Raw genomic sequence first — 26572 nt, 5'->3', positions numbered from 1 at the left:
GAATAGATTGAATACTGTTTAACGTCCCTATTGTGAATATTTCACTCATATGAAGACGTCATCACTGGCAGTGAAGGGCTGCCAAATTTTGGTCTATGCTCGGTGCTTATGGCCTATGCGCAGGGAGGGATCTTTATCATGACACGCCTGCTGTGACACGGGACCTCGGTTTTTGCAGTCTCATCCGAAAGACCGCACAATTTATTCGTCTTCTACGACAAGCAAGGGGTACTGAGGACCTATTCTAACCTGGATCCCCATGGGATGTAATTCCTTGATAGGGTACAAATATATGTGTCTCTTGATAGCACAGTCTAATAAAATCGTACAGGTTTTCAAATGAAAATGTTATAAGTTACTCAAATTACCTATTACTATTAAATATCGTAGTGCATATATTCTTCCTAGTTTTGATGCACCTTGAGTTAACTTCAGATTAAATATATAGATGTATTTATAACCATAGTTTTTTATTGATCTCGCATATATAGATCTTTGTACAACGTATATCTGTAGCGTACAAGCATGTAAGGAATAATTGAAAAATTCCATCTATTTCCCAAACGTACTGATATGTCATCTTGAGTTGTAAAATTACATTACTGATAATTTACCATTTTAATATCATTTCAGACAAATATTTGAGGTCAATAATTGTTGACGCGGTTACTAATTATTTACTTGACATTTTATGTCTAGAACCTGAAGGATGTAATAATTTATGTACTTTACATCATTAAACACAACTTTATATATATAAGGTCTGTAAGTCTCGCTTGGTTTCACTTTCGGTTTTACTACTTCCGGGTACAACAACATGTGGAATATATAAAGTCGTAACAGAGAATCGGCGCTAATATGTAATTTGGTGTATTGTCAAGCGATCGGCTGCATACATGAGACTGGGAAAACCCTGCCATGTAGTTTATTTAGGTTCCTAGTCGATGCTACAGTAAGGAAGCGGTGGATACAAAAATTTAGGTACGTAATATTATCACAATTCAACGAATAATCATGTCAAATTAACACACGTGTGTATAAATTGACAGAATATACTGGACGTGTTGTTTAGATATTTCAGAGGGGGTAGGCCTACAAAAGATTTTGACAGACGAACTGATAAAAATAAAATAATAAGAGCAAAAAATTACATGTACTACAATTTCATAAATGGGGGGTGGGGGGTAAGTTTTTCTTCGTTATTGATTTCAACATTTATTAACATCTTTTACTACATAATTCTCTTCTGTCTGAAAAGGGGAAGGAACACTTATTTATTGTATCAATATAGAAAAAATAACCTTGCTAGGAAAAGGGGAAAGGGTTGAGAGGACACCCTTGATACTACTTGCCTGCATATAGGCTCCTGCATGATTAAATTTTGCATTGTGTTTCAAGAAAACTGGCATATATCTTTATTGTATAATTATGTAAAAGTGACACATGACCTTGAAAAGAATGATTGTAACACTCATATTCTGTGCTTATTTCAGAAACTACAACTTTGTTGTGTAGTGAGCCACTTTAAGTAAAAAAAAACAGCAACTTATGGTATATTACTTTTTTTTCATAGACACAAAGTTAAGAAACCTGCTGAAGCAGAAGCATCTGCTTCAAACGTACATGTAGGAACCGAAGTTGATACTGCTACCAATATATCTGTACCAGACAACAATGAAGTGCATCTACATGATCACGAGTATACAGCACCAAACCCTCAACATTTAAAAAGGTACAGTGTACGATACAAGTATTCTAGTACATCAAACCAGGAAGTTACAACGGTTGTTAAGTTTAGTGTCAGGTGGTTTTTCTGTATTTTCTTCATTCTCATTTCAGTGTTATCTAAATTTATATGCACACCAAATACTATAATGGTATTTCTTTTGTTCTTACAGCTTCCCTTGAAGACTATGATGTTGTAAACTTGCAGTGAGAAATATACCTGCTTAATTAAAAGAAACCATCCTTGACAATTGGGAACATCATAATTGAAAGACCCTGGAAAGGTATGTTTTAGCGGTTCGTTAAGGAAAAATGAACAATGCACTTTCTATACACTGACTAGTTATCAATTTCACAGGTCAGTGCAGATTTCACAATATTCAATTACCTAGTAATTTTAGGGGGTATAAATGTTGCTGTATACACCATTTTCTGTGGATATTTTTCATATATTCATGAAATTTTGTTTGAAGGGATCATGAACACTGTTGGGAGTGTCGTTTCAACTGAAATATAAAAGTCAGAAGAATTGAAGATTGCAATGGATGCAACAGAAGTGACCTAATATGACCAAATTGATATGAATAGCCAGTTTTTCGCTTGCAGTAATGACAAGAGTCGCCACAGAAAAAAAGACCTTAATGTGTATTACACCCAATGCAGCTTATTTCCAATGTGTATGCTGGATACAAATCTAATTTGGCAATTGTGAACCATTGTGGCATTTTAGAGAAGTTGCAAGTTGGTGATATATTCCTGGCGGACAAAGGATTTTGTATATTTGACAAACTTCCAAATGATATGACACTTAATAACCCATTCTTTCTTACAAATAAATCCCACTTCTCAAAAGAGGATGCACAACTTTGCTATAAAATTTCCAGATGCCGAATCCATGTTGGATGGGAAAATGAGAGAATTTTTTTTTTTTTAAAAATTCCTTAGTCATATTCTATCGTAGTATAGATATTGATCTGACAAAATATTTCAGATTTGTGTGGATCATGTAAATTTGCAGGTTCCCCTTTTGAAGGAGATTGCAGATAAATCCTACACACTTATTAGATTAATTGCATGTATATATATACCTTAAATCTGCACATACCTGCCACATTGAATTTTTAAAGTTAAAAGTAATGAATGCAAGGTGAAGATAACGAATAGTGATCAATCTCATAACTCCTACAAGCAATACAAAATAGATAGTTGGGCAAACACGGACCCCCGGACACACCAGAGGTGGGATCAGGTGCCTAGGAGGAGTAAGCATCCCCTGTGGACCGGTCACACCCGCCGTGAGCCCCATATCCTGATCAGGTAAACGGAGTTATCCGCAGTCAAAAATACCATATATGCAATATAACTTTTCTACATATTTATATAAATATAAAGCCTTTTATATTCATATGAATATAAAGCCCTTTGGAACGTCTCCATCAGAATGAAATATTCTCTCGAGGAACGTTAAACAATATACAATCAAACATAAAGCCTTTTGTTCTCATTCTGAAGGTTTTCAAATCTGCATTATTAGAAAAGAAGTAAAATCCATTGTTTTAGTAAATGCATGTAATTGAATGATTTTTGTAAAGCTGGACACTGTGTCTATACATACATGTATTTTGGTTCATCTAAAATAAGAAAAACTCTGTCTATAATGTTTATTCAATAAATATACATGTAATTACATAACTTTGATAGATGCACCACTGATATCATAATAAGGTATATGTACATGTGGTTATGTGTGTGTGTTTTAGACTGCAAAAATACTTCATTATTATAATTAAACTCTATCACGCTTAAAAGGTTGACCATAATACATCTTTGTCAATGTGAATTATTTGAGTGTCACTAGGAATCCACACTAGCAAATCACAGCATTTGGTGTCTTTCAGGTGGTGTTGTCCTTGAATCTGATGCCAATATTCAAATTTTGTTTTGAGGTGCAGCGAACCATCCCTTGCATCACATTCTAAAATGTCATTACATGTATTGATAAAATATACATGATTTACAAGTGCTCTGATTAGTGGTGAAAGTATTATACTGCAATATGCATACTTATTTTGACATAGATGTACTGCAGTATTCAAAACTTGATGCAAGTAAAGTTTATAAAGAACATTAGCAGTTCAATATCACAATGAAGCCTAAGTAGTATTTGTATTTCATTCATAAAATGTTACTTTAAAGTTATAATAAACTTGGATACATCCATAATGATATACATGTATATGAATACATATATGTACAGCTAATGTACATGTATTAGGTACACATACACATAATTGTTCAATCTATAATGCTGACTTACCAAGAGGGAAATCCCAACATTTGCACAGGCCTCTTTAATTGTCATTGTTTGAGCTGAAAATGGGCACTTAGCCTCAATTAAGAATTTCAGGGGTTGCTGAAAATGGCCTGTTGCCCTGCGGAATGAGGATGCAGTTAATTCCTCCATTGTTGTTGTGAACTTTGACTGTGCCGACTTTGGATGTTTTATCCAACTACAGGCGTATTTTACATTGAACAGTTTTATTTGCCTTCTGATATCTGAAAATTCCAATATATCTACATGTAAAAATTGTATCTTCACAGTTCGAACCCATTTATTACCTACTTTGGGTATAAATAGGATAAGTTTATTCCAATTTTGGGCCCAGAGGGCATAACAGCAAGACAGTTTATAAAGAAAGAAACTTCTAAAAAGAAAGAAAGTTTACAACATATAAACTTATAATTATTATAATCATAATAGATATAGATCCAAACATGTATTGACATTATTTTATCTTTAAATTGTGTACCCGCCTTTGAAAAGTTGCTGTCATATGAAGATCGACACTTATACTGCCCCATTATGGGCATACTGGCATCAGACATTCACATTAATGATGACTGCACAATGCACAACACCTTTATCCTCAGATTCAAGGCATATCTATAAAATATTTTTAAAATATTAAACAATCTTAACCCATCTGTGATGTAACTGATATAGATAGGCATATTTAATGCGCTTTGTTTATTGAATATACAACTGTACACTGCAGGTGAGTAAATGTAGTATCGTTGTCCCCCCCCCCCCCCCCTTCCGATCTCCCCAGTACGTTCGTATAAATACAAAGCAAGTTTTATGCATAATTCGTTTTTATTTTCAAGTATTAATATACTTTCAATTGGAATGATTTGAGAATATAAAAACGTATCGTACATCTCTCTAGTTCATAGATTATGCTTTTACCAACCTGCTCTTTATCTGCAAGACGTACCCTCGTCGATGCTTGTACACTGGCGGTTATTAAACGTGATTCGTCAAACACGAAGCGAAGAATCCTCGACCACTCCACTAATGCTTCAATTCCCATGTTTATCTCGTTAAAACCTCCACATAATCGATTGATAACGCTATATCTATGTACACCACTCTCTACACAGTGCAATCTGAGATGTTGATGTACCCGGAAGTTAATAATCTCGCTAAATCTCGGCAATCACATGACGAGACTTACAGACCCTATAAGCATATGATCCTTTCTTAGCTGATCAGTTGTTATATTCTGATGAAGCAGAATTTAGTCAAACAATTCTAATTGAGAAGAAAACATATTATTTTCGTCGATTTGATATATCCCTATAATCTCGAAATAAAATACACCACATATGCGTCCACTTCTGCTTCAGACTTAGATATTTTTGATTGAAAGTAGATACCTGACCCCATCTCTGGTGAGTCCAGGGGTCCGTGTTTGTCCAACTATCTATTTTGTATTGCTGAAACCATGAAAACTGTATGATTATTGCAAACTCATTCTAAAGGTGACGGAGGGGTGGGGGTGGCGAGTCCTGGACACCGGAAACAAACATACCTTGTGATTGCATTGATTAATGTCATGACAATTGCAATATTTCAAACACAATATGCATATACAAATATTCATATTTTGTTTATCTAATGTGGGGAACGTAAATTTATACCAGTGTATTGTTGGGGGGGGGGGGTCTTAAATGTGTCTAATATATTGATGCTCTAGTTGTTTCTGTGATTTTTCAACAATAAACGAAAATTTTATATTAACTGAACCTATATATTGTTGAGACTCTTTCTTTACTTTGTTCTGTACATCTAGCGATGTTTCGGGCAAACAGCTGCATATTTACCGCCACGAGCAACTTGTTAGAAACTTTTCTATCATCTTTAATTAGATTTCCAGTTAGTCTTTGCGATTATTGATAGCTTTAAATATCAATATAAAGAATATACATGTAAATACTAAATAAGACATTTCTAAAATGCAAATGTTTCTTCTGAATATATAAAAAATCCTGATATATACACTCATTGTTTGTGGTCACCTTTCTCTCTTTGTTTAGTTCTGATATACACTCCTTATAACCTGACTTTATATACAAAAAGTATATTTTTGAATGTAAAACTATAGTTGGCATTAATTTCATTTTTCTACTTACTGCTAGAAAGTCTTTCTTTGCTCTTCCTGACATGATCGATTGTCTGCCAGTACGCGCATGTGCTATGAATGTTCTTAGTTACATCGATGCTTTAATTGAACAGACTATATAAACAGCGAGTGTCAAGCGTGTAAATTACATCAACGGATATAATAATAACACTCTTTCGCAAGACATTCTGAGAGCGAGAAACATAACTTAAATTGATTTTCCGTCATATCCGGTATACATTTTCTACAGATTGGGGTCACGTCATACAATAAAACTGACCACTATAGAAAGCCCTAAGACTCTATTATACTATAAAACTAGTTTGCTCAGCTTATGTCAAAATCTTGTGATTTTAATATGAACAAGAATTTAATTCTGTAAATTCATATTTTTAAATGTAGCCTAATCTTAAATATTAAGTTGACAAGTTTTTAAAACTCTATAGCACTTTTAGTCTTTGTTGTAAGTTCTTTTGTAAAACGGGGTCTAGGACCGTGGCAGCGATTTTAAGTGTTGTGGGTATTCTATTTTGATCATACGGTAATCATATGTTCAAAATTCCATATGTTTATCATATGTTGAACATATGTTAAACATGAACTTTTCACTTTGTTTTAAAGAGGTTCGCACCTGACATTTGCGGTAATGTCAATTTTTTGGGAAGTGTATTTTTGATTTCTACATTGAAGGAGAATTACGAAATTAAAACGAACTGGGGTCACAACGCTTGTTATTGAGCTATAGTGTTCTTTACATGACCTTTTTGCACTTAGAATTTATTGAATTAAACTTGATTTTTCTGCTAGTGTCAACATGACATAAGAAACACAAATGATGATACATAATCATGTCGTCTAACACTACAGATGAAAAAAGAAATTAATACTAGTAAAGGAAATAAATAATGACCTTTATGCACTTGATATGCGAAACACTTCTTGATATCAAAGTTGAGAGTTTAAAAGGACATGTTAGAAGTCATATCAATTTTTCATATTTTACAAACTTTTCAGGTTCTGGTCTTCCAATTTGAAATGCAACTACACAGAGTAAGGGTCGGAGATCAATTTTGTTTTAATTATTGACGAAAATGCTGAATTTTTATACAAAATTTCGAGTAAATTAATTAAAACTTTTTTTTTAAGAGTCGGTGTTCTGTTTGGAAAAATATATCAACCAAGATAATAAATTATAACATATGAACTAGTTCCAAGTCTCAACTACCTGTATCATAAATCATAAAGCTGAGATACACGTATAGGGGTATAAAAATAGACGATACATGGGATGAAAGAGAAACTGTAATATCATGCAGAATTAGATCGTTTTGATTAGTAAATCCTTCCGCCACAAAATATAGTCCCTGTCAAACCCTTTCAAAATTTGAATTGACCCAAACATTTTCAACTGGATAGGGTTCAGCAATAGATGTGTAATATATTTGCACCAATGGGATCAGTATTGAGCCAGTGAAGACTTAGCTGTAATATCCTAGGCAGTTGTACTTACAAGCTCAGGAGCTAACTTCCTTAATCATATGTTTGAAGTTTGCAGAATGTTCAACATATCTTTCAAACATATGAAACATATGTTTAAAACATATGTTCACCATATGATGATAAAATCATATGCTAAACATGTGTGAAACATATGATAAAGATATGAATATCCAAGCATATGTTAAACATATGTAGCAATTTTACCTGTGTAGAATGATTCAACTAATGCTAGTTTTACTGCAATATTTCTGATTTTGTTAACACTAGTTGTCTGGAATTCTGAACTTGATATCTCCCTTTACCTAATCAGGATATAAGATTCACGGCGGGTGTGGCCGGTCGACAAGGGATGCTTACTCCTCCTAGTCACCTGATCCCAACTCTGGTGTGTCCAGAGGTCCATGTTTGCCCAACTATCTATTTTGTATTGCTTATAGGAGTTATGAGATTGATCACTGTTCGTTATCTTCACCTTTCATACAGCCTATTTATTTTGGTTTCTGCGATGCATTCATTAACTGAAACTATGTAGGAGAAAATAATGCAATCAGAACTTTTACTCCTTTGTCCAGTAAACATCACCAATTACATCAATTTTAATGATTGCACTGTTTTCCTCCTGATGTCACAAACAAACATCTTATGTGGTTTATTTACAGAATGTCAGAGAGCAAAGCAAAATCCCAACAATACAGCAACGTAACTGAATATTCCCCCGGTGACGTGTAATAAAAAGAATACCCCATGGTTTGTGGTTTATTTGATTTATATTCAACTTGTTCTGTGTTTTCTATTCCCTCGCCAAGGCTCGAGGAGATACATGTACAAATCATATGAAACCACAAACCATGGAACATCCTATATTCAGTACTTAGATAAAGTTAGCACACATGACCAATGATTACACTGAGGTTGAAAGATTTTATTACAAAATCCAAACATCCATCATTCTCGTCATTGTCGCACTGGCCACGCCCCTTCTGCGTCTGTCAGGAGTAAGAGCATTGATGTCAATGTTGCAACTGTGATCCTCCATGTCTGGAAATAGGACAAACAGGTCCTTCCCAAAGTTTTCCAGGACTGTTTTCAGAGTGATATACTCTGCTTTACCCACATGTTTTTGAAGAGTCGCAAAGTCCGCTGTATTTTCTCCTTGGTCAAACTTTAAACAACTGACTGATTAGTTTACACATTACCAAAACAGCATTGGTGATACTGAAGTTTCGACGGACATTTTTAGTTTTGTTTTCGGGTCTCTTTCTCGTATATTGTTTCTGCATATGAGATCATTATACGACCATATAATTTGCAAAATTGTGACTTTAAACGTTATCTTATTTTTTACTAGCCTGCTTCCATATTAGAATTAATCATATGCAAAACATGCTCTCGCAAATCGAATCAGTGTAGGGACATAGGCACGATATGCAAGTGATCATGAATAATTGCTTCACCAATAAGGTAGGTTGACAATGAAAACGCTTGAATAAACTTGTTTGCCATAAAGTCTTTAAACTATAATTTACAATCGATTACTTACTTACAGATACTGTCCTTTTCACCAACCACAGACCTGATTGCGCGTTGGTACGCTTCATAGACTCCTTTATCATTTAAACAGGAAACAAGCGTATTCAGGGCTGAAGTAAATGATTGAAAAAGTGGAAGGATTTCACCTTAGGGTAGATGAAAGCTAACGATAACAAACAGAGTAGATCTTGCCTGATACCTGTCCCCCTTGGGTAATGAAAGGTGAAGATTATGAACTGTGATCAATCTAATGGCCCCCATAGCAAAAATCAGCAAATTTGGTAAATACTGATCCATGGAAATACCAGAGGTGGGATCAGGTTCATAGTCAAGAGGAACAAGCACCCCCTGTCGACCCGTCACACCCACCTTGAGCCCTATATCTTGATTAAATAAACGGAGTAATCCGTAGTCAAAATCAGTAAATAATGTAAAAAATTAAGTATTTCATCATTTGCATTAGATTTTTTTACCTACATGTTTTGTATGTGCATTTTGTACAAGTCATTGTGATCAGATGAGGAATTTTTATATAATTTGAATATGTATTTCTTTTAACCTTAAGATAGAGCATGGATTTACCGTCTGCATTTCCGCACAAGTTAATGGACATCTTTTCTGAGTTCTTGATTAATGCATTCGGAAAACCTGGCTCACATGCTGTAGATGTCACTTTTCTATAACAATCTATAACAATCACTGCCGGTGGTAAATAGTCTAAAATAGTAAAATAGTAAAATATGTTATGAATTACCCATCAAAATTGATGTAAAATCACTTTGTAAGTTGAATTAATAAAATCGTATACTAGTTTGATAAAAATGTGTTCCTCTTAGGCACCCAATCCCACCTCAGGTATATACAGGGTCCGTGTTTGTCCAGCTCCCTATTTCGTATAGCCTATATGAGTAATTAGATTGATCACCGTTTGTTACCTTCATCTTTCAATTTAAATCGCTTTCAAAATAGGAACGTATTGTTTACCATTCGAAATTTACCTTTGGTGTAGAGATAGATTGAGAGTGTTTTATGATTTATACATTTTCCCCTTCAATTCAATATTGAATCACAGTAAAGAATCATGTCATGATGTGATGTCATTTACCCACATAGCCTTGTGAAGTAGTCGGCAGGGAAATGCAAACTCCCATCCGGTTTGGTGACAGGTGTTATATAAACCTCATCAACATTCGGCTTCATACAAGTCCCGAACGTCGTATAACAGGGTCCTACATCTTCTTCTGCAATTAAACAAGGACTATATGTTCATAGTACATATTCCTAATACTGATGTTATCCGGGGGATGTACTCTTAAAATCATGACGAAAAACGATGATGTGACAACTACGATTTTCAACACCTTTCTTCGGGCTTGTTTTTCACTTCGGTTCACGATGCTACAAATGGTAAGAAAACATATTCTATCAAGAAGGGACCCACAAAGAACGTAATGAAAGTTAGAATTTATTATTTCCTTATTGCTTGTAATGAGAAAGCGGAGTGATTCTGATTTAATAACAGTGGTATCAATATGAAAGTTGTAGCTGTTTTAGTGGAAATGTTTGTTGTAATATTGGTCTTAGCCTTCACAATATATACATGTCTTCCTTCAAAGATCAACTACTTTTGATTGGATGGAAACTGATCAAGATATTTGGAAAGTTAACGATAGAGAAGTTAAAGTCATCCCGTTTGTCATTAAGTTGAGATATTAGTTTACCGTTAAGAAAGTTAGCTCCTGAAATTTTCAGCACAACTGTCTTTTATTTTGAGTTCACTAAGATATATGGAATCGACGTATGACTGAGGGGGCAATACTAACATACAAAACTTCATTGAGATATCTAGGTGTTCTTCAAATATCAAGGCAGGATATGTGTGTACTAGAATACATGTCTACTGGGATAGACAAGTTGGGAAATATGTTTCCTTGAATAGCCAAGGTTACAAAACGTGCCCTGGAGTAAAAAAGTGGGGATATGTGTCTGATACTTAAAAGTGGCAATAATAAGAGAGATCTACCCAGGAATAACCATAGGACGATGACGGAGTTTGTTGGAATAATGAATGGTGAAGATAACGAACAGTGATCAATCTCATAACTCCTATCAGCAATACAAACTAGAGAGTTGGGCAAACACGGACCCCTTGACATACCAGAGGCAGTATCAGGTGACAAGAAGGAGTAGTCCAACCTAGGACGGGACCCGAGGATAGTCAAGATGTGGGCGACTTTTCATAAATAGTCAAAACGGAAACATAGTTTACCGGGATAGTCAAGCCTCGTAGGATAGTTATGGCAGAGATGTATATTTCGAAATAATGAAAACAAGAAAGATGATTCTGGTGATGGTCAAACCATGGAATATTGCGATAATAAAGGCGAAAATTTTATGGGGAGCATCGCCTTGCCTTGCCATGGGGGAGTGACAATAATTAAAGACGTCTCTGGTACGTCAGTGTTCATAAACAACATAAACATGAATAGTCATGCACTAGTGACAAACTTACTCTCTCTCTCTCTTTCTCTCTCTCTCTCTCTCTCTCTCTCTCTCTCTCTCTCTCTATATATATATATATATATATATGTATATATACAGTACACGACACGAGTTTTATGCGTGTTCCACGCAACGCGGTGGAACAAATTTGCCCCAAACACGGTGGACCTTTAAAATTGTCGGTACCTTTGAAGTGCTATTTCTTACGCGCCAGCTAGACATTGAAGTCCACGGAGGATCTCCGTGTATGCCACCGCCCATCTCCGTGTATGTCACCTGTACCTTTGTCGATGCCACCGTGTACCTCCGTGTAATAAAACAAAGAAATAATATCGGAAATGATTCACCCAAAAAACCTTTTCTCTTGGCCAGCATGCATGCCCCCTACCCCATTCATTATTTAGAAATTATCTATAAATCATCCAATTCTTGTAATTGTTGTTTAATGATACGTTGGTATTTTGGGTACATATCCGTATGTAGACTTCCCTGCAGACGCTCACACCTTTATATGAAACGCCCAAATTCTCGACATCCTGTATATAAACACCTGTGTTATTCCCACCACTCGTCGGTACATTGTTTCACGGCACGTGCAGCACAATTTCACCAAATAAAAGAAGGGTCATGAACAACGACAATCACATGCCAGTAATTTCAATTTGATAAATAGCAGCTCAAAGAAATGTGTACCATAAGCAGTGGTTTATTTTTAACTTAAGGTTTTCATTGTAATTAGAAATGAATTTCATTATGTACTCAATTGTGATGCAATGTGAGCAAAGAATAAATTTTTATCACCTAAACAAAACAAAAAAATTGAAAATATCTTTACTTTTATACAGACCTTTAGAAAACTCCGTACTTTCATTAAGAAAATAATAAAATAAAATGTGCTACCCTACCTAGAATCCCCATACTTCACATTAATAATAACACGTGTTTTCCCCCTAACTTAATAAATACTTCATTACACGCATGCATTATTTAATAAATGTATATATAACAACTTTTTATCTTTATATTTTTGTATACCATTGCATAATGGTGGTGAGATCCAATAAATTGAATTAAGTACATGTAGTCTTGAAATATCACAAAGTATACAGTTGACAACGATTGAAAAAAAAATGCAGATGTTTTCTCGCTTATTCAGTGACTCACAAACTTGTGCGTCTTCTGAATGAAAGTTGAAAAACAAAGGTTCTAGGTTTTGGTCAGTTTATAACATCATACGGGGGTGACATTCATCTCATCTCCGCTAGTAATGGGTTTTGGGTCATCTGTGTCTTCGTGGACGAATAATCTTGGCTAGCGAAGATGGGGAAAAAAAATGCCTAGATAGTCCGCTTGCATTAACATGTACATGTATTATGAAGGTGAAATCGAAGAATTATATAGTAAATCCAGTGATGTTGTAGTATATATATATATAGCATGTATTTATTTTATTTTTGACTGAGAGGGAGATAGACAGCTAAGCATGTAACATCGTTTTAGAAGTGGGAGGGGAGGGGGGGGGACTCATTCATTAGTCCTAACCCGGACCAGCCGAAAAAATTAACATGTAAAGAAATAAAAAAATATATATATATCAGAATGAAAGTGGATGGATAATTAATCAGAAAGAAATTGTACTTTCAAGATTTATACTGAACGTATTAAACTTCCCGTATCTGCATACATTCATGAATATTATAATCAATGATTACCAATGCTCTCTCTCTCTCTCTCTTTCTCTCTCTGTGTGTCTTGCTTTCATTATCTAATGCATCTAAATTTTAAAATGATTTCATTTAGCAATTAAAGATTTTAATAATCGATAGCGTATATGAATAAAAGCAAATAATCGTTAAGTCATTTCTGTTTATATTGATATTAGTCTTTTTTTCATGAACTAGTTGCATTTGACACCGAGGATTACAAACACGTAGAATCGGAGAGGGTTTAATTTGAAAACTTGAAAGTTAAGGATTTAGCCTTGTAACTTTTTGTTCTGTGACTTTCCGTGCTACATTCGTAGTGATGTACCCACTGCACGGTTTGAGAAATTGAAGTCGGAAGGGGGAATTGAGACAGTTTCAGACTACTACACCCCCTAAGGTTTTCGTAATCGGACAATTTAAGCACCATTTGTTGTTATCTTATTGCCTGTCAAGAATTTTACACAACTTAACCGGCAACATACCCCTTCTAATACATTGAAAAATATAAATAATGTTAGCACGGGGCTCTATAAAGTTCAATCTGCAGTTTGGTCATACTTCGTCATTCGATAAATTATCTAAAATAAAAAAAAAATGTTTGTCGGTTTAGCGGTACTATGATGTATGACTATAACAATGACCTGTGTATAACTTGTACATTCCATGCAAATTCGAAGGGGTTTTCGCCTCAGTAGAACAATGGGGGTCAGCTAATCCGTGTATTTGAAATCAACAGAAGTGCTTGGCTTCTTGCGGAAAGTGTGAAATATATTGGGTCGGCGCAAGATACCCGTGATCTTAGACTAGATCTGATATCTCGCCGATCCAATATATTTCACACTTTTCATAAGAAGTCAAAACCCAAACTAGCTAACCGTAATTTAGTTATACTGTGACAAAGACCCTAGGAATTTGCATGGTATATACTTTATACAAAAATCATTACATTATCCAGACACTCCCGATGAAATTTTTTTTTTAATGAAAACCTTTATCAATTTGAAAATACATTGAACATAAGTCTCCGTCAAATGTAATTATTATTTAAACTCGGGATTTTAAAAATAAATAATTCGATGGTTTGTATTTTTGCTTCTATTAATTAAGTAATAAATTAATTCCAATTTGTTAATCATCGACAATGCTCTAGTTTCTATATTGGATCAAGTTATATTTGTCAAGATGCATATTAACACAATATGATGAAAGTAATTATGTTAAACAACGCATTTGTCAGAGAGAGAGAGAGAGAGAGAGAGAGCACACATCGGTAATTATTAAATATCCCTATTACATGTTGTACATGTATGCTTTTCATTTACTGAATATACTAATTCGCATTCAAAACAGAATTGCCTGCAAGTACGCATTATTATAGAATTTAAGAATATTTTAAGGAAGAACAAAAGACTAAAAGAGAAAAATTCAAAACCAGGTTTTCTCAAAAACATAATATATAGTGTTTGGTATCGTTGGAATTGGCTCAAAACGCTGAAAAACAATATAAGTATTTGGAGGGAAAATATTGACATTTTTCCTGTTCTTAAAATTTCACCCTTATCATGAGTATTTGGCCTGCGGCACATTTTCACATCTCCCGCAAGGCGCCCGTGGCCAGAACAAAGCTCTTAGCAGCTGTGTGTATTCGCAAATAATACACACCGTGAAACACGGAGGACACGGTGTATCTCTGTGGATTTTCCACCGTGGTCTTTCCACGGTGGGGTGTATAAAACTCGTGTCGTGTACTGTATATATATATATAAATATATATATATATATATATATATATATATATATATATATATATATATATATATATATTGTGTATATTACGATCTTACGAACATGATTACATGATGTAAAAACACAACATATACTCACTATGATTGTCTGTTACTACCGTCTCATTATCTCCCCTGAAACGACGCGCAGTGGTACCTCTACACAAGATGGCTGCGATGATCACAAACCCTAACGCCGAAACAAGAGCCATGTCGATAGTATGGTGGTATGGCAGATACATGCATAGCATCAATATTCTTATATGCTCCTTCTATCAAAATTATTTCATCAATTACGCTCGTTCGTAAAGTCATTCTGTATTTAACACGGTCATGAACTGTTCACATTGTATAAAAATGACTCGCATGCGTTTCATGGTAAATGTTGTGGAATGTTGTGAAAAATATTCGTGCATTGTAAGCATAAATGAATAGTTATAATCATGCATCACATACGTTTAAATGCTCAAGGTATCCAATGTATTACGAAAAGAAATGTAACTTGAAACCGAGATAAATTTTTATTGTTAGAAATGATGAAAGTGAAATAGATCAAATTCACATAAATGACGACCCTTTTTTGCATTTGAGACTTCTAGAAAGAGTGATTCGTCTTTGGCAAGGAAAACAAAAGAAAAATATAATTTTCTAGAAATAGGTAAGGTAAATGATTAATGTTATTTCACATTTTCATGAAGAGAAAGTTTGTGCAACTTTTTGTCCTAGAAATTGCAAATATCATTTTTTTAAAAAATATTTTGATAAAACATGGAAACATCTAGGTGCTATGAATCAAGCATCTTCACAAGTCAAGGGTTATTGATTCGTTACCTAGCATATAAAAGTTGGGCTCATTAGACCATTACGCAATTCACTATAAATTAAACATCCAGTGAAAACATTGCATCCTGGTATGGTGTACATGGATACAAATGACGCGATCTCAATCTGCTGTATTGATAAACACGCGGACTTGTAATATTTACACCACTAATTACATTTACTGATAGTAGATCATTTTTGAAAACCTATTTGTTTCAGACAATATTGCTTAAACAATTGAAATAGCCATAACTGTAGGTATCAATACACGTGTTTTTATTTGAATCTCTCGGGTCGCGTTGTTATAAATAGAACCACATTCCCATTGGTTCCCACTCTTTTGTGAAAAAAATCAGAACGAGCCCAGCTTTTTTATAGTCATTGATGTCAAGGGTTAGTGCGAGGTAATAAATCAATAACCCTTGACTTGTGAAGATGTGAGTCAAGCAGTAATCAGAACTTTGTAAACTCCTATAGTGGATTATGTTAAATGAATTCAAAACAATATCATAAGTACAAAAACCACTCTCCATTTATTCGACATGAGATAGGATCGTTATACATTGAATGAAAGGTGAAGATGACAAACAGTGAATATCGTAAATAAAACCTTTGGAACACTGATTTCCCTAAACAAATTTATTCTGTAAAGTAATTATGTCTCAGGATGTTATTTGATTCCTTTTTCTAACAATTGAAATCATCCTTCATTTTGTAGAAAATACAGCAATACCGATTGAATAAAATTTGCTTCTGACGTAGTAGGTCAAAAGGGAAAAGGATCATGACATTTATAAAATGTAGCTGAAATCGTTGAATTAATTTACTTAATGATATGTCATCCTCCTCTCTACGAAATTTCGTTGAAAATAAATACTCGTTGGAACAATGTTCTGGTTAATTTCACAGGCTATCTTAAATGTGTTAAGAAAAAAGCCCTTCAGATTAAAGGAAATATTTTAGAAAGCACTCTGTGTGTCATTTAGATTGAATATATTCAAATCCTATAGAGAAGTCACTAAATAGCTAGGTACGTTTGTTATCATAACTAGGCCCTGTGAAATGAAGAACAATTATCAATACAAATCATTGATATATATGAAGTTGATGATCCCTAGTATTTATATATACAAACATATCGGCGGATCTAGGCCTCTTGTAATGTTGAGTACTATTCAAACCTACCCGGAATACGGAAAATGGACGATTTTCTTCACCTTTTCTACCTTTTAGGAGAAAATTCCACGTGGCAACATGCATCGGCCACAAAAAGCAGTAAAGTAGACATAGATTATCTCCAAAAGAAGTAATTGTGCATGTTTCGGTCTGGCTGTTGGTTGTGGCCAATTTCTTTTTTTGTTTTGTTTCATTTTTATATCTAATCAGGCGTCTAATTTTGCCGTTTGTGCACAGACGGATCGCCATGTAGCACATAGCAACGAATTGTACATACAGTGATATAAGAAAATTAATCACAACTTAATGTACTTGATATTGTTTTAGTCACCACAATGATACAATGTATTAATAATTACAATCTAAAAAATAACTGTTTATGAACAAATCCAGTTCGGGGCATTAAAATGCAAACAGCAACCGGACCGAATAAAATGCAGTACTAGGCCGGCTATGATGCACAGTTGTAAACCAAATCTTGTCTTAATTTCTATAAATGTGTACAAATGAAATGTTCCTGTCGCTTATAAATTCATGAATATGCAATAATAATTCAATATCAAGGTAAATTGGTTAATCCAACTGTTTAATACATATCATCTAAAATAGTATTGAATCTTGTTTACATTGACAACGTACAGTACGGACCAAAAATCTTTGTATAGATAGATTTCAAATCAGTTGTTCCAAGCAAAACAGTTTTAAAACGTCATAGTTAAAAATGTGACGTCATTTTTGCATACCTATAAAGAAAGACATCACAATTACCAATCACAAGTACCTGTCATATTTGATAGAATATTCAAGTCGTCTCTTGGGTTCATGGCTACTGTTTTAGCAACGTTTAGGCCTTACAACTAGGTAAAATCAATGTAATAACATCTGTATAATTATGCATGATTAATGGACATTACCGTTCGAATCAAGAGTCATAAATCTACTTGAAATAATATCAATAGACTATATACTTGATGAGTACATATATATATATATACAGGAACGTAATATCGTAGTTTTTTCCAAACAATCATAAAATTCTAAAAAAAAAAAAAAAAAAAACGTAAAAAGGAGGGGGGTTAAAAATATATTATTTTAAATTCATTGATCATACTCCCAATATGGTTGGCAAAATGTGCTAATATCATAAATAAGCGGTGAACTGAGAATCAATAATCCAAGTATTTCATTTTCAAAATATGAAATATGACTGAGAGAAAGATTTTCAAGTATCCATCATGAGGATGGGAAAGAAAGACAGACAGATTTAGAGACACATAAACAGAGAGAAACTTTATCGAAATCGAAAGTGATGATTTCATTTTAGGATGCCAGGTTTTCGTTTTAAATATTTGGCACAAGATAAAAAAAGCTCAATGTCTGATAAAAATCTTAATTCAAACATTTTGGGGGAAAGGGCTGTGGAGTCAAAAAAAACTCAGTCATCGAACATCAATTTTATTATAATGCATGAATAATATTGCAGCACAGCGAACAAGACTGAAGTGACCCATATGTTTAGAAATAACATTTATGACATTTTAATGAACATTTAAAGTGACATTTAAAAAAACTACATTTGTCAAGAAACATTAGAAAATGTATATATTGTTATTCAGCTCTATTGTTTTATTGCATGATAATCGATTTGGGTGAACATTCATCTCGCTGTGACCTTCAGTTCGACTTTTAGATATATCGATGACGTTTTGTCTATTAACAATGATAGCTTTCATTCATATGTCGATTTGATATATCCCTGTGAGCTCGAAATAAAGGAAACCACAGAGTCGTCCACTTCTGTTTCATACTTAGATATTTTATTGAAAGTAGACATTAACGGCAAACTGACAACTCAACTGTATGACAAATGGGATGATTGCAGCTTCTCTATCGTCAACTTCCCACATTTATGTAGCAATATTCCATTATCACCTGCATATGGTGTTTATATATCTCAACTGATTCGATATGCAAGAGCTTGTTCTGGGTATAGTCAGTTTTCAAATCGAGGTAAGCTACTGACAAACAAGTTGATGGTACAGGGATTTCAACAGTCTCGATTGAAGTCAGCATTTCGCAAATTCTATGGTCGTTATAACGATGTAGTTCGTCAATACAACCTCGCATTGGGCCAAATGCTGTCTGACGTGTTTCATACCGATTGTTAAGCCGTTCTTGGTACACTGATTTTGACTGCGGATAACTCCGTTTACCTGATCAGGATATGGGGCTCACGGCGGGTGTGACCGGTCAACAGGGGATGCTTACTCCTCCTAGGCACCTAATCCCACCTCTGGTGTGTCCAGGGGTCCGTGTTTGCTCAACTATCTATTTTGTATTGCTTGTATGAGTTGTGAGGTTGGTTGCTGTTCGTTATCTTCACCTTGCATTAAGTTTTAAGGGGGGGGGGGTCTTGATGAAAACTATGTGAATTAAATGTTTGTTTGTTTTTATCAAACATTAAACCTTTGATCTTGCCCTTAATGGGTTTTTTAAATTGTCGATGTGTCGATACCCATCATTGTTGAGTACCCACATATTTCATCATTACCAATATTTATAAAACGTCCAACATTTCATAAATAGTGTGTGATCTTTTTTTCTAATCAAAATTATTGTCGCAATGCTAGTGAATTATCCATGATAGTTACTAAATAATATGGAAATATAACTACCATAAATCATAGAAATAGGTCTATAAGAAGGGTAGACCTGCGCAAATGATATCATTATAATCAAATGAAAATTTGAGCATCTTTCTATCATCGTAAAATGAAGTTAGATGAATGAACAGTTTACTTCGAAGCTATGGCATGCAAACTTTAGCTTGCTTTGTGATTTGATGATTATTTTCAGTGAAACAATATCATTTTCATATTATTATTCATTTATCTAATTCTGGGTCCTGTCGGGCATACTAAGCTAAAGAAATAGATAAATCTAAAGAGAAAAAGAAAAACGAGAGCGGTAGAGGAAGAAAAAAAAGAACACCCAGAGTTAAATACGTTATACATTTTATAATTACACTGTTTACCATTTCATATCTTAAAAATTGAACCCGAATGCTGATTAAAAATTGACCCATTGTTGGTAAATATAATAAAAATCAAGTAAAAATCACTGTATATTAATTCGACCTCCTATATAGGAAATATAATCATCAAAAATCAGTTTGCTAAATTGATGCCAAATACAGCAGTCACAAATGTTCTATGCTACCTGTCCCAACAGCCTGCACGGATTTTTTTCTATTCGCAAATGTAACCAAATCCCCGTGTTTTTCACATGTGTGTAAACAGCCTGAGTGCACTCCAAGAAGTAGCATCAGTTACCAACACCAAGTAGTTCCTTAGTAAACTACAATTACCCAGAATTTCCTAATCGCAAAAATTGAAAGAAAAGAATAAAAGGAAATCAATCTGCATTGTTATTAAAATTAGATCTTCTATCCGCTCCCCTGTTTTCGATGCATCGCGTCCATCGAAAACCGGGGAGCAGATGGAAGATCTAATTCTAATTAGATTGAAAAGCAAATGAGAATATCGCGCATGTAAAAAAAAAAAATCCTTTAAATATGTGAAACTAAAATACACTAAGTTCATCTTGATTGTGATTGGACAATTACATGTACCAGTGTGATTCCTTAATATCCGCGGTATGACAAAGGAGAATTACACATTCTTTCAATTTTCTATTAAAAGAATTCAACTTGTTAAATATACAAACGACATTTCAGGGAAACAGACATTATTTTATTTCCAGTCACTTTCCTTATAATGTATTTTTTACATGGGTAAAAGGGTGTGGCAAAATTTGTAAATATCGATCAAATATGGAAGACCTGTGCAACGTACAACAAGCGCAAAATATAATTTAAAAATAATTCATGAAAAATGAAAAAAAAATAAACTTCTTGATTATATGCATAGGTAATAGCTCACATTGATTCTCTTTGTGCAAAAAATTGCATATTTTTGGCAATAATTGGTAATGATAGGTAACAAAAACATGGTCTAGCCTAGTTCTTAATTCCACGGTTAAAACTAAACACACTTATCTTTTATTTTGTAGATTTATTTCTATTCTGTTTAGGGTCGGATAGTTTGAAGTAGTTCTTTTTTGCCTCCCAAAACATTGTTTATAAACGTCGACGTCATGACGTTGTATGCGTTTTTTTGTTTGTTAGAAACAACGCTATATTTAACTAACGCTTACAAGAAAACGACAAGAGACAAAGGGAAAAATTAATGTGTTCTGACAATGGCATATTGTGGACATATCATGTGTTTAATTTGATCAAATTTGTAAACAGGGCTGATTTCACTTCCTAACGTACATGTAGTTAGCTCTTTATCTGAAGTAACAAAAAGGGCTCACGCTAAAACTGCCACATGCAAACCATTCACTCATAGAAAACCGAAATTGCTAGGTGGCAATCTTTAACATTCCCGATGATATTTTGATAATGATAAATTTGAAGCAGAATTCTGAGTGCTAATACCGAACATGGCGTCTTAACACCCTACAATTTAATCAACTTCTGTACATTCACATCGGTGTTATGTTTCTCACACACAAAAAAATTAAATAATGTGGTGTCTAAAGATAGAGTACTAGATTTTTAATCAATATATGAACATCCATATAGGTGCTATGCTTCTCACAGAAATGAAATAGTATTTAAAACATTATGTCCTAGAATTTGTTTAACGTGTTCAATATTATTCTGGGTAGTATTTTTTAGTCGCCTTTCTTACCAGTTTACCTTGAAAGTTGCCTGTTACTAATACCCTATCTTATCATTATTTTAACATGCTTATGGTCAGTTTTTAAATCGATGCAGCCTATAGACAAATACGTTGATGGCACAGGGGTTCCAACAGTATCATTTAAAGTCAGCACTTCGCACATTTTATGGTCGTTATAACGATCTAGTTTGCCAATACAATCTATCATTGGGTCAAATGCTGTCTAACGTGTTTCATACCGATTGTTATGCCGCCATTAACACACTGAGTTTGACTACAGATAACTAAGTTTACCTAATTAATAAATATGGTTCACGGCGAGTGTGATCGGTCGACAGGGGATCCTTACCACTCTTAAGTACCTGGTCCCACTTCTGTAATAGCCAGGGTTTCGGGGGTCCATATCTGCCAAACTTTCTATTTTTGTATTGCTTATGGGAATTATGAGATTGATTACTATTCGCTATCTTCATTTTTTTTCTGTTGACTTATACTTAGAGAAATGTATGGTCGCCGGATTTACTCTCACCACAATAGATACACATTCATTGAATAATCAGTTGGTACTGTACCGACCGTATATCACTTGTTTGAACTGAATATATATTATTGCATAAGTGCATATGATAAATCATATTTGAAAACAAGTTCAGTTGGATTCCTCTGTCAATATACTAATTTCTATGATAAAAAGATGAAGAGAACGAAAAAGTGATCAATCTCAAAACTTCCATGACTGGCATCAGGGGAAAAGGGCTCTTATCTTTCGGCGTCACAATTCACAGAAAACGACGTCAAAGTCCCTGAAGATAAAACGTCAAAATCGCGGCAACGGAAATACTAAACAAAATGAAACTTAACTTTGGTGTTTGTATTTGCTAAGGTCCTAGGTGTATTCATCATATAAATAATAACATGATAGTTCCGACATATAATCTAAAATTCAGGTTATATACTACATGTAATTAATTTCGTTGAACTAGTACAAATACGAGTGTCTCTTGATGTCTAATAAAATCGTACAAGTTTTCAAATGAAAATATTATAAGTTTGTCAAATTACATGTACCTATATCTATTACTTGCAATAGTGTATATTGGTTCTAAGTTTGATGCACCTTTGATTAACTTTAGATTAAATACATATTTATAGCCATAGTTTTTAATTGATCTCTCATATATATGGGGCTCAAGGCGGGTGTGACCGGTCATCAGGGGATGCTTACTCCTCCTAGGCACCTGATCCCACCTCTGGTGTGTCCAGGGATCCGTGTTTGCCCAACTATCTATTTTGTATTGCTTGTAGGAGTTATGAGATTGATCACTGTTCGTTATCTTCTCCTTGCATATAGATATATGTAGACTCGTATATATCTGTAGAATAATTGAAAGATTCGATCTATTTTCCAAATATATTGATATGTCATATTGAACTGTGAAATTAGATTACTGATAATTTACCATTTTAATTTCATTTCAGACAAACATTTGACGTCAAAAATTTATGATGCAGTTACTAATTATTTAGCTGAATTTTTATGTCTAATACCTGAGGGATGTAATATCTTATATACTTTGCATCATTAAACACAACTTAACATCGTCATTTAAAGTAACAAAAATTATCTATATAAGCATATGATCCTTTCTTAGCGGATCAGTTTTTATGAAGCAGAATTTATTCACACAATTCTACGTGAGAAGAAAAAAATCTCTCGCTGTGGCCATCAATTCAACATTTAGATATATTGACGACGTATTATCTACCAACAATATTACTTTCATTCATACGTCGATTTGATATATCCCTGTGATCTTGAAATAAAACACACCACATATTCGTCCATTTCTGTTTCATACTTGATATTTGATTGAAAGTAGATACCTGATCCCATCTCTGGTGAGTCAAGGGGTCCGTGTTTGCCCACTATCTACTTTGTATTGCTGAGGGGATGTTTGACATTGATCACTGTTCGTTAACTTCACCTTTCATGTTTAACATGCATTAAATATATATTCATACACATTGATAAACATGCAATCAACGTTTACTATCTTTTGGTCATGCATTCGATTTCGAAGTACCTCTCCAGAAAAAAGAATGCAATTCATGTCGGAAAGAACCAACATATTTTTTTTCCTGAGTAGATATTTACTATTCAATTTGCACTGCACCTGAAATGAAAGGAGGAACAATCAATATATTTTTTTTTATCTAACAGCAGCAGCTGTCTATAAAATTTCTTTTATTTTACATCTTATAGACACATATGGTCGTACGTTCATTTGTAATTATATCATATTAATATTAAGCATGCACAAATGTCAAAGAAATATATACTTGTGTGTATATCTGCACAAAATACCAGGCATTTTACATACAAGATCAATTCATTCAAATTCATTTCATTGACATTTATTAAGGATGATCGATCCTCATGTGATGTCATAGGTTTTTGCAAAAATCTTAATAAATTAATATTTTCGCATGATCGAAATATATTTTTCTGAGGAATTTTATTCACTGGATATAATAAAAAAAAATCTGGTAAACTATTATTACTGAAAAAATTTATATTTTCCATAGATAATCAATTATTTGTGATTTAAAAATGTTGTCAAGGGCAATGACTCCTATGCTGGAATTTCCTCTACCGAATATCTATTATACATTGGTTTCCCTAATATCCACAATTAATCTATACATATTTATGAATAAGCAGTTTTTAAAAACTGTTTATATTTAAATTTTGTCATTTCAACAAGTTTTTATCTATTTTTATTATTCTGTTTATCGAAAATGAGTGATTTTCTGATGTTGATGTATGGTTCTGGTTTTTGCATGTCTGGCATCTTTAAAAAGGTGACAACATATACATTTTCTTTAGTTATCAATCAAATTAAACTACATTGAGTGGAAATTGATAAAGTTTTTCCACTTTTAACCATTAATATTGATAAATCACATGAGGATGGAGCTACCTTAAACGTAATAAAATATGTTCCACTAAATACAATGGAAAGGTAGTACTAAGTGACCATAAAACTTTAATTACTAGCATTATTGTCAGATGTTCTTTTTCTGGCAGTAGCTGTTGTAGGAAGGACTATTTTGTTACTTTAATTCACGTCACGTGGTAGTGGCTGCTTGATTGCATTTCCCTCTGTATCAACATTCTTGCTGTCTACTTATTCCTGAAAGGAAAAAAATAAGATACTTCTTTACATTAATTAATACCCTCAATCCCTGCTTCCACTTATTTGGCTTCTCCCAATTTGGTAAGATATAAGAATCTACATACATTCACACCACATCATACAATGTTGATTATCCTAATGTTTGATATTGACATTTAATAATGATTTTCATATCACTACAATAGAATATTTCTGAAACCAATCCTGGGTCCATCAAGAAGTTAAACTAAGTAAGAAACATGATATTTCTTGAATACAGGGAAACGCCAACAGAATACATCTTCAAAAAAAAATACAAACAGAAACAAAACTTGGAGAGGGTGTGTGTTCATGTAAACATTGAAAGTTCCTGCCAATCCCTACTTTAAGTTGCATGCAATTTGATGTTGTTTTTTTTTTAGTGTCAGTAAGTCTGTGTAAAATACTACATAATATTGGTACATGTAAGAAGGAGGGGGGGGGGGGGGGGGGGTAATAAAACCCATTTCGCAGAAATGTCTGAAAGTTTATTATTAATGTACATGTACTCTACATTTAATTTGAGCATACAAATCTTACGAAAAAATGTTCCTGTCATTTTGTCAAAGGTTCAAAACTCTGAAAAATATATGATTATTGTAAACTCATTCTAAAGGTGACGGTGGGGTGGTGGCGAGTTCTGGACAAACATACCTTGTGATTGCATTGATTAATGTCATGACAATTGCAACATTTCAAACACAGTATACATATATAAATATTCATATTTTGTTTGTTTATCTTACGTAGGGAAGGTGAATTTAGACCAGTGTATTGTTAGAGGGGGTGGTGGTTTTAAACGTGTCTAATATATTGATCCTGTAGTTGTTCCTGTGATGTTTTCAACAATAAATGAGAATTTTCTATTAACTGAAGCTATATATTGTTGAGAATATTCCTTTACTTTGTTCTGTAGATCTTGTGATGTTGCGGAAAACAGCTGCATCTTGACGACCACGAGCAACTTGCTAGGAACTTCCTTATCATCTTTAATGAGATTTCCCTTTAGTCGTTGTGATTATTGATAGCTCTAAATACCTATATAAAGAATATTCTTGTAAATACTAAATAAGACATATCTAATATGCAAATGTTTGTTCTAAATATAGAAAAGTTGCCGATATTAACATAGATTACACTCGTCGTCTGTGCTCACCTTTTTCTCTTTGTCTAGTTCTGATATACACAGCTGCTTATAACCTGACTTTATATACAAAGAGTACACTTTTGAATGCAAGCTTATACTTGGTATCGATTTCATTTTTCTACTTTCTCAATTACTGCTAAAAGGTCTTTCATTTTTTCCCTGACATGATTAATTGTCTACCACTACGCGCACGTGCTATGGATGGTCTCAGTTACATCGATGCTTTAATTGCACAAAATTTACACAGGGGCTAA

General features: G+C 33.8%; 2 long non-coding RNA genes across 2 annotated transcripts; one reads left to right on the top strand and one right to left on the bottom strand.

Moving 5' to 3' along the window:
* Window positions 1–795: 795 nt before the first annotated feature.
* On the top strand, window positions 796–3417 carry LOC125662776 (uncharacterized). The gene is made up of 4 exons (XR_007365513.2): window positions 796–981; window positions 1574–1732; window positions 1899–2009; window positions 2199–3417. It is a non-coding gene; the product is annotated as an uncharacterized LOC125662776 (long non-coding RNA).
* LOC130049554 (uncharacterized) lies at window positions 3373–5306 on the bottom strand. The gene is made up of 4 exons (XR_008798097.1): window positions 4977–5306; window positions 4536–4669; window positions 4043–4281; window positions 3373–3700 (listed from the first exon to the last, which is right to left on the bottom strand). It is a non-coding gene; the product is annotated as an uncharacterized LOC130049554 (long non-coding RNA).
* Window positions 5307–26572: the final 21266 nt, after the last annotated feature.

This window comes from Ostrea edulis, chromosome 8 (genome assembly GCF_947568905.1).
Source record: "Ostrea edulis chromosome 8, xbOstEdul1.1, whole genome shotgun sequence".
NCBI lineage: Eukaryota > Metazoa > Mollusca > Bivalvia > Ostreida > Ostreidae > Ostrea > Ostrea edulis.
Note: the sequence above shows the minus strand (reverse complement) of the source record. Positions and strands in the feature narration are given on the sequence as shown.